This window comes from Macrotis lagotis, chromosome 6 (genome assembly GCF_037893015.1).
Source record: "Macrotis lagotis isolate mMagLag1 chromosome 6, bilby.v1.9.chrom.fasta, whole genome shotgun sequence".
Taxonomy (NCBI): domain Eukaryota; kingdom Metazoa; phylum Chordata; class Mammalia; order Peramelemorphia; family Peramelidae; genus Macrotis; species Macrotis lagotis.
In genome coordinates this window covers 109,241,701-109,254,523 of record NC_133663.1, presented here as the reverse complement: position 1 = coordinate 109,254,523, position 12,823 = coordinate 109,241,701, and positions in this window count along the sequence as shown.

The following is a 12,823-nucleotide window of genomic DNA, read 5'->3' as shown; positions in this document are numbered from 1 at the left end:
ACAAGCCAGTATTCCCTGGCATTGGTGGTGCTCTGTTGGTCCTTCCTTATATGGGTGGAAAAGAAAATAATTTAATGCCAAGATACTCTCAAAGTAGCTAGACAATTTCCAATAGTCCTGTTTCCTATAAATCAGGACAAGGGCAAGTGAGCAGGATTTCTTGCAGAGCATACCCCTCACTATAATAGACATAATTGTGCAATTCATGCCTTCACTCATTTGTTTGGTTGCTGTGGTCTTCTTTAATAATGAAGGACTAGTGGTCGTGTAGCACACCAGCCTGAAGCTACCTTTTCTTCTCAAATACCATTTTTCTAATTACTTTTACTTTGACTATTGTACATTGAATTGTTTCTTCATGATTGTTAAACAGGATAATACTATTATTTCTTATAAATGGCTTCTAAAACTTGGCTTTCACAATAATTGCTTAATAATGATTATAAAAGTAATACTTAGAATTTTATGATAATTTAAAAGGAAATGCTAGGGATAGTATGCTATGGCCATTCAAATACCCTTTCAGTTAATTTGCTTTATGGCTGACTTGTTTTAATGCCAACTTGTACTATCAATCCCTAGAGTAATGATCAAATCATCTTTCATGTCTCTGAGGCAACATTGGGAGCACTGAAAGAATAAATAACAATGATAAAAACATTGATACCTCTCTCAGAGAAGGATAGTGAAGAATAATTAGTTTACAAAGTGCCTTTTACACAAACCATATTGAGGACTATGCCTACATCAGGTTGGCAAGACTATTTTCAATTTGCTTTATTTTTTTATTTACTTGGTTGATTTCACACATGGAAAACTCAAAATGATGCCAGTATCCTAACTCACCCTTTGTTTGAAATGGGTGAATGAAAGGGAAAATAAAATAACCGGAATTTATGCTCAGGAAAATATACTATAACTACTTTACTGACGAATTTACATCTGTAGAAAACTGAGACCCACATAAATAATTTGAAATAAGTTGTGGTACTCAATGTAGGAATAGAAAATGACGAGTTTAAGAATGATTGAAAAAGGTTTGCTTAAAGTCAAAGATCTAAGAAGTAATCATACCATCACTGTAGTAAACCATAATATCTAGAAAATCAATTATTTAAAGAGTCAAGGGGTGGCTTGGTAGTGCAGTGGATAGAGTACCGGCCCTGAAGTCAGGAGGACCTGAGTTCAAATGTGACCTCAGCCACTTAATAATTACCTAGCCATGTGACCTTGGGAAAGTCACTTAACCCCACTGCCTTGCAAAAACCTAAAAAATTAAAAAAAGAAATAGACTAAAGAGTCAAAAAATATTCTCCTATTTACTTGATAATACATAACAAGTTCCAGTATTTTAATATGGTCAAAAATGTTTTGAATCAATATAGGGCTTACATTTTCAGATTCTGTATTCAATTTGGGTCAAACCTGACTATAGCCTTCTTGAGACTTCTAATATGTCATTGTGCTGGCTTCTGGCTAATCATAAAACCATGAACATGAACATGAATCAGATTACCTGAGGCTATGATGTCTTTAATGCTGCAACATTACCCAAAAAACTATTTCCCTTGAGCATACCACATCCATAGCTGTCCATGTTAATACCTCCTTCTTGTTTCCAATCCCACACCTTAGGCACATAGACCCTGAAGATGAATAGGGATGTACTTTGCTCTCCCCATTACTATCCATCAGTTACCAAAATTTGAAACAAATATGTAATATGCTATCTTCCCCTATAGTGATCCTTGTTTGCTGCCAATTAATGTTTTTCTGGTCCCTTTCTAACTTTCTAATTATTGTCTACCTGTATGATAAGCATATATATTTGTCTTGGATTTTTCTTTTCTGATTAAACTTGTTTCTTTTTTCACTTTCTGGTATTTCCAAAAGAGACAGAGCAAGAATATAAATTCTTCCCTCTTCATTCAGCAGGTTCCCTGTGCTTGGCAATAAAATCATCATTTAACATCCCTGAAACTTCAAGTATATTGACATTCTTCAAGAAGAATTTTCCTGAACATCTGTATGTGTGGGAGAAGACAATTTAACCAGATACATGGGTAAATCTGAAACTCTCTTTATATAAAAGGAAGCCTACATGTTTTCCTATAAATCAAATGGTAAAAGTATTTCGTCTGTGAATTATGAATTTTTTTCATAGATTTTTTACCTTTAATTTTTGTAATCCGGAATAATGTGATTAGTTTGGCATAAATCATATCATTATAAATATATTAATGTCAAAACAATAATCTGAAAATATGACAATGTTGATTATATGAATGAAAATAAAGCAATACTAAGTTATTAACAATACAGAAAAGGAATATGAAAAATGATGTAGAAGATGTGGAAAATTATGACAGTAATGTATCTCCAGAAGAATTTTCTAATCATTTTGGAGTACAAATTAAAACCATGTCCCAAAAGAGTGAAAACTATATAAACTTTGGTTCAGCAATATTTCTAGCAGATTTGTATACTAGAGAAATCAAAGAAAACAGAAAAAAGAGGTTATTCATAAATATTTATGGCAGCTCTTTCTTTCTTATAACAAAGAATTGATCATTGAGGTAATGCCCATCAATTGTGAAATGACTGAGCAAATTGTAGTAAAGGATTTTGATGTAATACTATTGTGCTTTAAGAAATGACTGACATAATGGTTTTTGAAAATCTGGAAAGTTTTAAATGAACTGATTAAAACTGAAGTGATTAAAATTAGTAGATCATACGACATGATCATCATATGATATTGTCATCAACTTTGAAAGACATAACTCTGATTAAGACAATGATCCTATAGAACTAAAAAAGAATCCATAATGAAAAATGATAAAAACCTCCTGAGCAAATTTATGAGCAAATTGAATCATGCCTTTTCCACTTTTGTTGCTACATTTTTTTTTGTTTTTGTAAAAGATTTTATTTATTTTGAGTTTTACGCTTTTCCCCTACTCTTGCTCCCCTCCTCTCACCCCCAACAGAAGGTAGTCTGTTAGTCTTTACATTGTTTCTATGGTATACCTTAATCTAAATTGAATGTAATGAGAGAGAAATCATATCCTTAAGGAAGAAAAAATAAAGTATTAGAGATAGCAAAATTACGTAAGATTTTTTTTTTCTAAATTGAAGGTAATAATCTTTGGTCTTTTTTTTTTCAAACCCGAAAATTCTTTCTATGGATACAGGTGGTATTCTCCATCACAGATAACCCAAAATTGTCACTGATTGTTGCACTGATGAAATAAGCAAGTCCATCAAAGTTGATCATCACCCCCATGTTGCTGTTAGGGTGTACAATGTTTTTCTGGTTCTGCTCATTTCGCTCAGTATCAGTTCATGCAAATCCTTCCAGGCTTCCCTGAATTCCTATCCTTCTTGGTTTGTAATAGAACAATAGTGTTCCATAACATATCTATACCACAGTCATTACTCAATTGAAGGACATTTACTTAATTTCCAATTCTTTGCCACTACAAAAAAAAGGCTGCTATGAATATTTCTGTTCAAGTGATATTTTTGTCCTTTTTCATAATCTTTTCAAGGTATAGACCAAGTAGTTGTATTGCTGGATCAAAGAATATGTACATTTTTCTTACCCTTTGGTCCTAATTCCAAATTGCTCTCCAGAAAGTTTGGATTAGCTTACAGCTCCACCAACAATGTATTAGAGTCCCAGCTTTCCCACATCCCTTCCAATTGCTGTTGCATTCTTACTGTTTCTTTTATTTTCTTTTGCAAAATATAAAAATATACATTTCATGATTCCATATATATAATTGGGATTATATTGCTTATTTTCTCAAGAATTGGGGCAGGACCTAGAGGAATGGAAAATTTAAAATTTTAAAAAACAATTTTTAAATTTAGATATTTCGGGAAATATATGAAATATATGTACAATGTTCTCCTGATTCTGCTCATTTCACTTACCAGTTTATGTAAGTCTTAACAGACTTTTCAAGCAATGTGATTCTTAAAAAAGACCCCTCAGATTCTTAGAGGGATGCCAAATGCTGCTTCCAGTGACATGATGACCCACTGACCTGGATGTAGGGTTGTGACTTTAGCTCACAGTGTATCAACAAAAGTTATTTTGTCACTTTGCAATAAACACAGCACTTTGAGGAAGGTTAAAAAAAAGGGGTAAAAAGTAATGGGTGATGTCTGTTGATTCACACAAACTGGATTTATGTTAGGCAGAACTGTGGTGGTTCTTGACATCTCTCACTCCCTTACAGTCATATGAATCCAATTAAACCAAGACAAAATCAAGACAACTATAATGAGTCAGGACAGAGTGCACAGTTTTGGTGTCTTTAATATTTAACCAAACCCCAAACACTCCACACTGTCTACTTCAGCTACCTTTGATGGTTTCTGGAATAAATTATTCTCATATGTCCATTTGGCTGCATAAAATCTTCACTTGCTTGAAATAGATACCACCCTAACACTTGGACTATTTAAAGATCCCCTGGTGATTCTTAACCTAGTTTTAGTCCAACTATTGAAATGATTTACCAGGGTGTTACCACTGCACATGTTGCAGCTTCTTGGAGTTACAGGTAAGAACTGGGTCATTCAGGTAGACATCAAACAAAGGTGGAAAGTAGTTCTGACAAGGGGCTGCCAGTTTTCACTCCAAACACACTAGTCTTCCTTGAATATATACCAAACATCCCAATCCAACATGAACATTAATGTCAGATTTACATTCCTAACATGGTAACACAATGACATCAATTTATTGCTCAAAACAAACAATCAAATGCCTTATCTTGTAGTTTATAATCCACTAAACCCATTCCTTTGAGCCTAGCATTCAAAGATTTTTATACTTTAACTGACCTACTACCTACACTTATCTCAATTTATTTTCTCTCATTCTTTGCCTGCACACCAGCTTGCTTTACCTCTTTCTGAAAACTTATTCTTTAGTATGCTGGTTCTATAATATACTCCCTTTGATTTGATTAATATTTATCTAGTATCTACTTTTTGCCTATGATAAGCATCCATTTATCCTTACAAAACACTATTGATATTTTATACAAAATGCCTTTAATTCAATCCAAATGAAAGAGATTTTTTAACATCTATAAAAATTTGTAATCTTATGTACACATACTATTTCTAGAAACCATATAATTTTATCTATACATATTTCTAAAAATTTTATTAAATTGAAAGTTCAATGATAGAAGGAACTGTAATTCTATCTTATTTATATTCATATAACTTCCCACTTGAAGTTATATTATCATGTTTAATAGTAACTTGTTAAATGTTGATTCAGAAAACTAATGAAATTAAAATAAACTAAATTATAATTTCAATTTAAAAAATAATTACAAGGATATTTGCTTTTTACCAGAAATTTACACTACTTTTTAATACATTTGAATTACCAATGACTATAGATGAAAGCTCACGTTGTTTGGGAAAAAATATAATAAATTTGGAAAATATTGAGGAAGAAGAAAATATTAAATTAAGTAAAACTCATAAATATCACTGTGAATAATGTTTCCTAATTTAGCTTTTATGAATAGTAAAATAGAATGAATGAGGAACAAATCACCTTTATTATCAAAGAATTGTGTAACTGTGAGAAAAAGTGGTTGCATGATTGTAATCAGTAAGTTTAAGTATTTATCTATTTATCTATCTATTTATTTATTAAAATGTCAATAATGTTCATTGGAGTATAAATATGTAGAAGTGGAAAAGATTAAAATATCACTTTCAGAAAAGGTAAGTAATACGATTAATTGTCATAAATCATACTTGTTATAATCATTGTCTTTTAAAAGTTCAGAATTAATCAGTTTTTTATCATCAGCAAGTGCTCTGCAAATTATAGTGTTGATTTCAAGGATTCACTGAGATGATACTTGGTTAGTGTCACCATCATCCATATAGGATGTACTTGATGTCATAGGATATACTTGAACTTGGATATTTCTGTGTCTTAGGACAATTTTATGTTTAATATTCCATGCTGCTTTTCCTATGCATAATATCAATAATAGAAAAAGAAAAAAAGTAAGTTAATATACTGATATTAATAATTTTGTTGAAATTTGGAAAAAAGTCAGTCAAAATGGAATTTGTACATAAATTCATCATATGAATGTTTGAAAAATTGGCAATATTCTATTTTTGTCCTCATGTTTTTCCCTTTTGGAACTAGATTTCTACACATCTAAAAAATATCTTCATCTATGGTTGAAATGAATTGGGACAATTCGGTTCTACAATGCAGTCAAGGGCTAATAAACCAACTGATCTATTTCTACTCCATGTATCTCACTAATTGTTTTCCATAATATGTAAACATATGTTTATTTTTAGACATATTTGAAAGTATTTTGAATGTGTATCACAAAGCAGTTTCTTTATTGAACTCCATTTATATCACATACTAGAATGGAACTGAAATCAAATATCTGGAAGATAATTCTAATCTGTTTTAAATGGTGAATTACTAGCTAATTTCATCCTGATAGGTAGTATCAGATTCATACATTAAGGATATTGTCTCAAGATTAAGATCTTACTTGGATTTAGGTGTAATTACTTTACATTGAAGATTTAAAATATGATAGCATTTCTTGATTAATAATTAATAATTTTTTTCAGAATAAATCCTCTAAAACGACAAGGTCATTTTAAAAAGCAAGTTTACTCTAGTTGCAAATTTCTTTGTCCATTAATTAAGAACTCCTTAATAACAAAAGTTTCAATATTATATGCATTGATAGATCCCCACGAAATAAATTTAATAAATTCTTCTGTCAATCTAATTCTAGAAACAAAGGCAGAAGTATCTGTCAACAACTCAAAGTCAAAGACCAAAAAATGACATCAAGGAATAAGATACTCAACATGAGGGTTGAAGAACAACTTTCTAATGAAGATAATTCTGAATTTTTCTTGAAAAGAGAGTCAGAAATCTTTAGCAATATATCAAAAAATAAATTTGAGAAGGTAAAGAGTTACTGGACATAATGATAAAGTATGATAAATATCAGTCTTGATTAAATACAAGTAGACAGGAATTTTCAAACTTATTATTTCTGTGAAGAGTCACAAATGGAAAAAAGGAATGTTAGAAATTATATATGTTATATATATGTATATATACATACACACACACACACACACACACACACACACATATATATATATACATGAGTATTTAGTCAAAAAAATTTGTGGAAAAGGGTAAAGGGTGTTTTGTTGTGGGATTTTTACTTAATTTCCATACTCATTAGCACATTTAAGTTGAAATTTCTGCTTAGCCTGGAGAATAAGGTTAATGTTCACATCTGAAATGATGCATTAATACATATCATCAGTTATGATTTGATCATAATCAGTGAGAAATAAGGTATCAGATGTGGAAAAAAATCACAAACTCTTGAAACTGAGGATTGGAAGAAAAGTAGGTATTAAATAACAAAAGAATCTGAAACATATAAAAGGACAGATTTTTTCTGGGAGTTATATATCACTACCAATAGCACTACTGATAACATATTTTTCAAGTGACTAAAACTTACTTAAACAATTTTCAATGTGGGGGAGCTAGGTGGTGCAGTGGATAGAGCACTGTCCCTGGAGTCAGGAGGACCTGAGTTCAAATTTGGCCTCTTGTCTAGTTGTGTGACCTTGACCAAGTCACTTAATCTCATTGCCTTAAATAAATAAAATTTAAAGACAAATGCTTTTCATGTGTTGATAATTATTTAAGAATGCAAAGTATTAGGGGATGCATTAAAATAGTCATGATTTAATGAAGTTATTCAATTAAATTGATAGCAATTATTTAATGAAATTGAATTATTGATTTTATATATATGACAACTGAATTCAGCATTAGAGTGATTTAAATTTTTTATAGATAGTAATTAATTTTACCTTAATGTAATGAAAATTTTAGCATTCATTTTTATAATATTTTGTGCTCGGAATTTTTCTCTACCATTCTTTTTTTTTCAACAAAGCAGTAGGGGTTACGTGCTTTGTCCAAGGTGAGAAAGCTATGTAAATATTAAGTGTCTAAGGTCAGATTTGAAATCAGTTCCTCCTGACTTCTGAACTGGTAGATTATCCACTGTACCACCTAGCTTCCCCTTTCCCCCTTATTTATATCCTTCATTCTTTTGAAAATGGCACCTACTATTATCTAAAACTTATTTCTATACTAGTCTTATTTGTTAAAAAAAGAAACAAAGATCAAAAGAAATAAGAAACCAAGAAGTTCAAAATCAACAAAAGTGACCATAGTAAAGAATGAAGAAATTGAAAAAAAAATGCTTCATTTTTTCATTCATGGTATATCTTTATTTTTTATCAAGAAATGGATAGCATTTTCCTTCATGAGACTTTTATGCTCATCTTGTATTACTGTATTGCTAAGGAGAGCTGGATCTTTCACAATTGATCATCATATAATATCACTGATACAGTGTACATGAATTTCCTTGTCCCACACATTTCACTTCATACTACTTCAAAGAAATCTTTCCATATTTTTCAGAAATCTGCTTCACTTCTTATTTCACAAAGGTATTCCATTGCATCCATATACTATAATTTGTCCAGCAATTCCCAAAATAATGAACATTACCTCAACTATAAATAGTTTGCTACCATAAAATGGTTGCTACAAATATTTTTGCACAAGTCGGTCATTTCACTTTCTTATGATATCTCTGGGATATGGAACTAGTAGAGGTATTGCAGAATCAAAGAATAGCCACAGCTTGCCTGCATTTTGGGCAGAATCTTGAATTTCTCAAAATATTAAAGTTCATAGCTCCACCTACAGTATATTAATGTCCAATTTTCTGGACATCCAGAATCATTTTCTTTTTTTTATATTAGTCAATCTAATAGTTTTGAGAGAATCTTTCAGAGTTGTTTAAATTTGCATTTCTCTTATCAAAAATGATTTGGATCTTCTTATGCTATCAATAGTTTTAATTTCCATTATCTGGTAACTGCTTGTTCATATTCTTTGACCACTCATGAATTAGGAAATGACTTGTATTCTTGTAGATTTAACTCTGTTTGTAATATATTTAAGAAATGTGACTTTTATTAGAAGTTCTTGTGGTTAAAATTGTTTCCCAGAATTCTGTTTCCCTTTTGATCTTGTTTGCATTGATTTTGTTTGTGTAAAAGTTTTTCTTTTAATTTAGTATAATCAAAAGTCCACTCTGTATTTCATAATGTTCTCTATCTCTTTCTGATGATAAATTATTCCCTGCTCCAGAGATCTGAAAGAGTCCCTTGTTCTTCTAATTTGCTTATTATGTCACCTTCATGTTTCAATCATTTACCCAATTTGGCCATAGTTCAAGAACATAGTGTCGGTGTATATCTAATTTGTATCCTATTGTAATTTTTCATTTTATTTAACAGGTTTTTTTTTCAAATAGTGAGTTCTTAATCTCAAAACTGGGGTCTTTGCCTTCACCAATCATTGGGATACTATGGTCTTTACTTCTTTGTCTTATATACTTAATCTGTTCCACTGATTTATCACTCTAGTTCTTAGTCAGTACCAGGGATTTTTGCTTATTATTGCCAGATAAGGTAGTTTGAAATCAGGTGTCATTATTAGACCATCTTCCTTTGTAATTTTCATTAATTCCCTTTATATTGTGGACTTTTTGTTCTTCCAAATGAATTTGTTCATTTTCTCTAGCTCTATAAATATTTTTGGAGTGTAAATAGTTTGGTACTACATAAATTAATTAACTTATGTAGAATTGTCATTAAAAATACTGGCAAAACCTTCCCATGAGCAATTGATATTTTTCCAATTGCTCACATCTGAATTTATTTTTGTGAGATTTGTTTTGTAATTGTGTTCAAATAATTTCTGGGCTTGCATTAGTGGCTAGACTCCTAAATATTTTATGTGGTCTACCATTATTTTAAATGGAATTTCTCTTTCTGTATCTTGCAACTGAGCAATGCATGTCATATTAAAAAAATTCAGATGATTCATGTGCTACAACTTGGCTAAAATTTTTAATTGTTGCAAGTATTTTTAGTTGATTTGCTAAATATACCATCATCTTTAAAGGACAGTTTTGTTTCCTCATTGCCTATTGTCATTCCTTTGCCTTCTTTTTCTTCTCTTAATGCTCTAGCTGATATTTCTAGTACTATATTCAATGATATCAGTGAAAATGGGCAGATTGTTTTCAACCCTCATCTATGGTATCGAGCATATTACCATTCTTATTAAAGATTACTTATGGTTTTAGAAAGATACTGTTTATCATTTTAAGGAAAGCTCCCTTTATTTCTACAATCTCTTGTGGTTTTTTTTATTAAAAATAAGTGCTATAATTTGCCAAAAGTTTCTTCAGCATCCATTTATAATTATATGATTCTCCATAATTTTTACTTAATAATGTCAATTAGATTGATTTTTTTACTAATATTGATCTGATCCACTGATATAAATCTTACTTGTTCATATTGTATAATACTTATGATATATTACAGTATCTGTCTTTTTAATATTTTTCTTCAAAATGTTTAAATCAAGGGGATTCTAGGAAGATGGCAGAAAATTTCAAACAGTAAATGTTCCTCACTAATAAGTTAAAAATACATCAAGATGAAAGTAAAATAGCAAAAGCAAAGCAAAATTATGGCAGAGTAGTGTTCCCTCTGGTCTTAAAAAAAATGAAAAAGGAGAGAGAACATAACCATAGACAGTTATTTTGGGGAATAGAGAAAACTGGGCTTTATATTCAGAGGAAGACTCAAATGGCTACCTGATCAAAAGGAATTCTAAAAAGAACTTTAAAAAAAGACTTAAAATCAGATAAGAAACATTGAGTAAAAGCTAAAAGTGAAAATAAAAACAATCCAAGAAAAACAAGAAAACTATGGAAAGTAAATCAAATGGTAAAAGTATATCCAGAATCTTAAGGAAGAAGATGACTCTTTGAAAATCAAAATTGAGCAAGAGGAACCCAGTGAAGTTATAAGAGATAAAGAATTATTAAAAACAAAATATGAAGAATGAAAAAAAATAGAAAACAATGTACAACACCTCACAAGAAAAACAGCAGATATTTGATAACAGATCAAGGAAAGAAAACATAAAAATAATTGAAGCACATAAAAGTTATAATCTTGATAGAGTTATAAAATAGTTATGTACATATAAAATCTTCATACACCAATATAAGAAAGAATTACAAGTCCTGAAGTGTTAGAATAAGAGGGAAAAGAAGAAATAGAAAAAAATTCACTCATTTGAAGGAGATCCTAGGAGGAAAACTGACAAGAACATCGGTTAATGCCAAAGCCTCTGGTTAAACACAAGATATTAAGAGCAGCAAGAATAAAGCAATTCAAATATGGCAGAAACATAATGCAAATTACGTATGACCTAGCATCAGCTACTTTAAAAGACCATATGTTTTGGAACACTGCATATTGAAGAATAGAAGGAAAAGAGCTGTGGCCAAAAATATCATACTGTGAGAAGTAAAACATAGTCAAAAATGAATAAAAAAGGACATTCAACAAATTGCCAAACTGTCAGGTTTTTTTTGAAAAAAAGATCTGCACTTAATAGAAAATTTGAAATACAAAATTCAAAAGAAATATAAACATAAAGGACAAATTACAAAGGATTCAGTAAATACAACTTCTTTGTAGTTGATTAAGAAATAGGATGGCAAGATAGTGTGTTGACACAGAGTAGAGAAATAGCAGAGGCTGATTTCAGGAAATGTTTTAAAATGAAAGATACACACAAGCCAAATTTATATATATCTATGAATATGTAAGTGTGTATGTATTGCTATATGTGATTGTGTATATGTATATACATATTAATGTATATTATATATATGTATATATATATATATTTATATGGATATATGAAAATGTGTGTAACTATTGGGTATATATCTATAGATATATGTGTATGTCTATATATTTACATGTGTATATTTATGCTTTATTCTAACTTTCTTGGGGAACAATGGGAGGAAAAAATATTGCACAGAAGAAAATGAAAAAGGAAACAAAAAGTTGCATGATTTTAAACAAATTGAGCAATATTTATTACATATACTTTCTTGAAATCTAAATTCATTGTTTTGTATTTTGAAACTTCTTATTTTCTGTTGTGCACAAGACATTGAATTTTTATAATTTAAGAGAATTGATTTAAGAGTGATTTACCCAAGGTGAGACAGATAAGATTCCAGGACTGGTGCTCTATCTACTGTGCCACCTAGCTGGCCCAATGATTATTTTTTTTTATTTTGTAAAATAAAAAATAGGTTCCTACTCTATCTTTATGCTTCTTCCTTAAATTTATAAATTTATAAATATTTATAAATATTAGTATCTCATTTATGTCATAAAAGAAGTTTGGTAGAATTCCATGTATTTTAGCAAATAGTTGTTTTGGTATTGGAATTAATTGCTTTTAGAAATGTTTGATAGAATTCACTCATGAACTCATCTAACCCTGGGTATTTTTTTTTTCCTGAGGGAATTAATACCTTCTTTTACTAAGATAGAATTATTTAAGCATTCTGTTTCCTGAAGTCTTGCCTTAGGTGATTGACATTTTTATAAATATAAATAGATTTTAATTGGATTAACAGGTTTTTTGGTATGAAGTTGGACAAAATAATTCTACTTAATTTCTTCTTCATTGATAGGGATTTCACATTTCATTTTTGTTACTAGATATTTGGTTTTCTTCTTTTTAAAATAAATCAAATTAATTTATGACACCTATCTTATTTTTATAGGA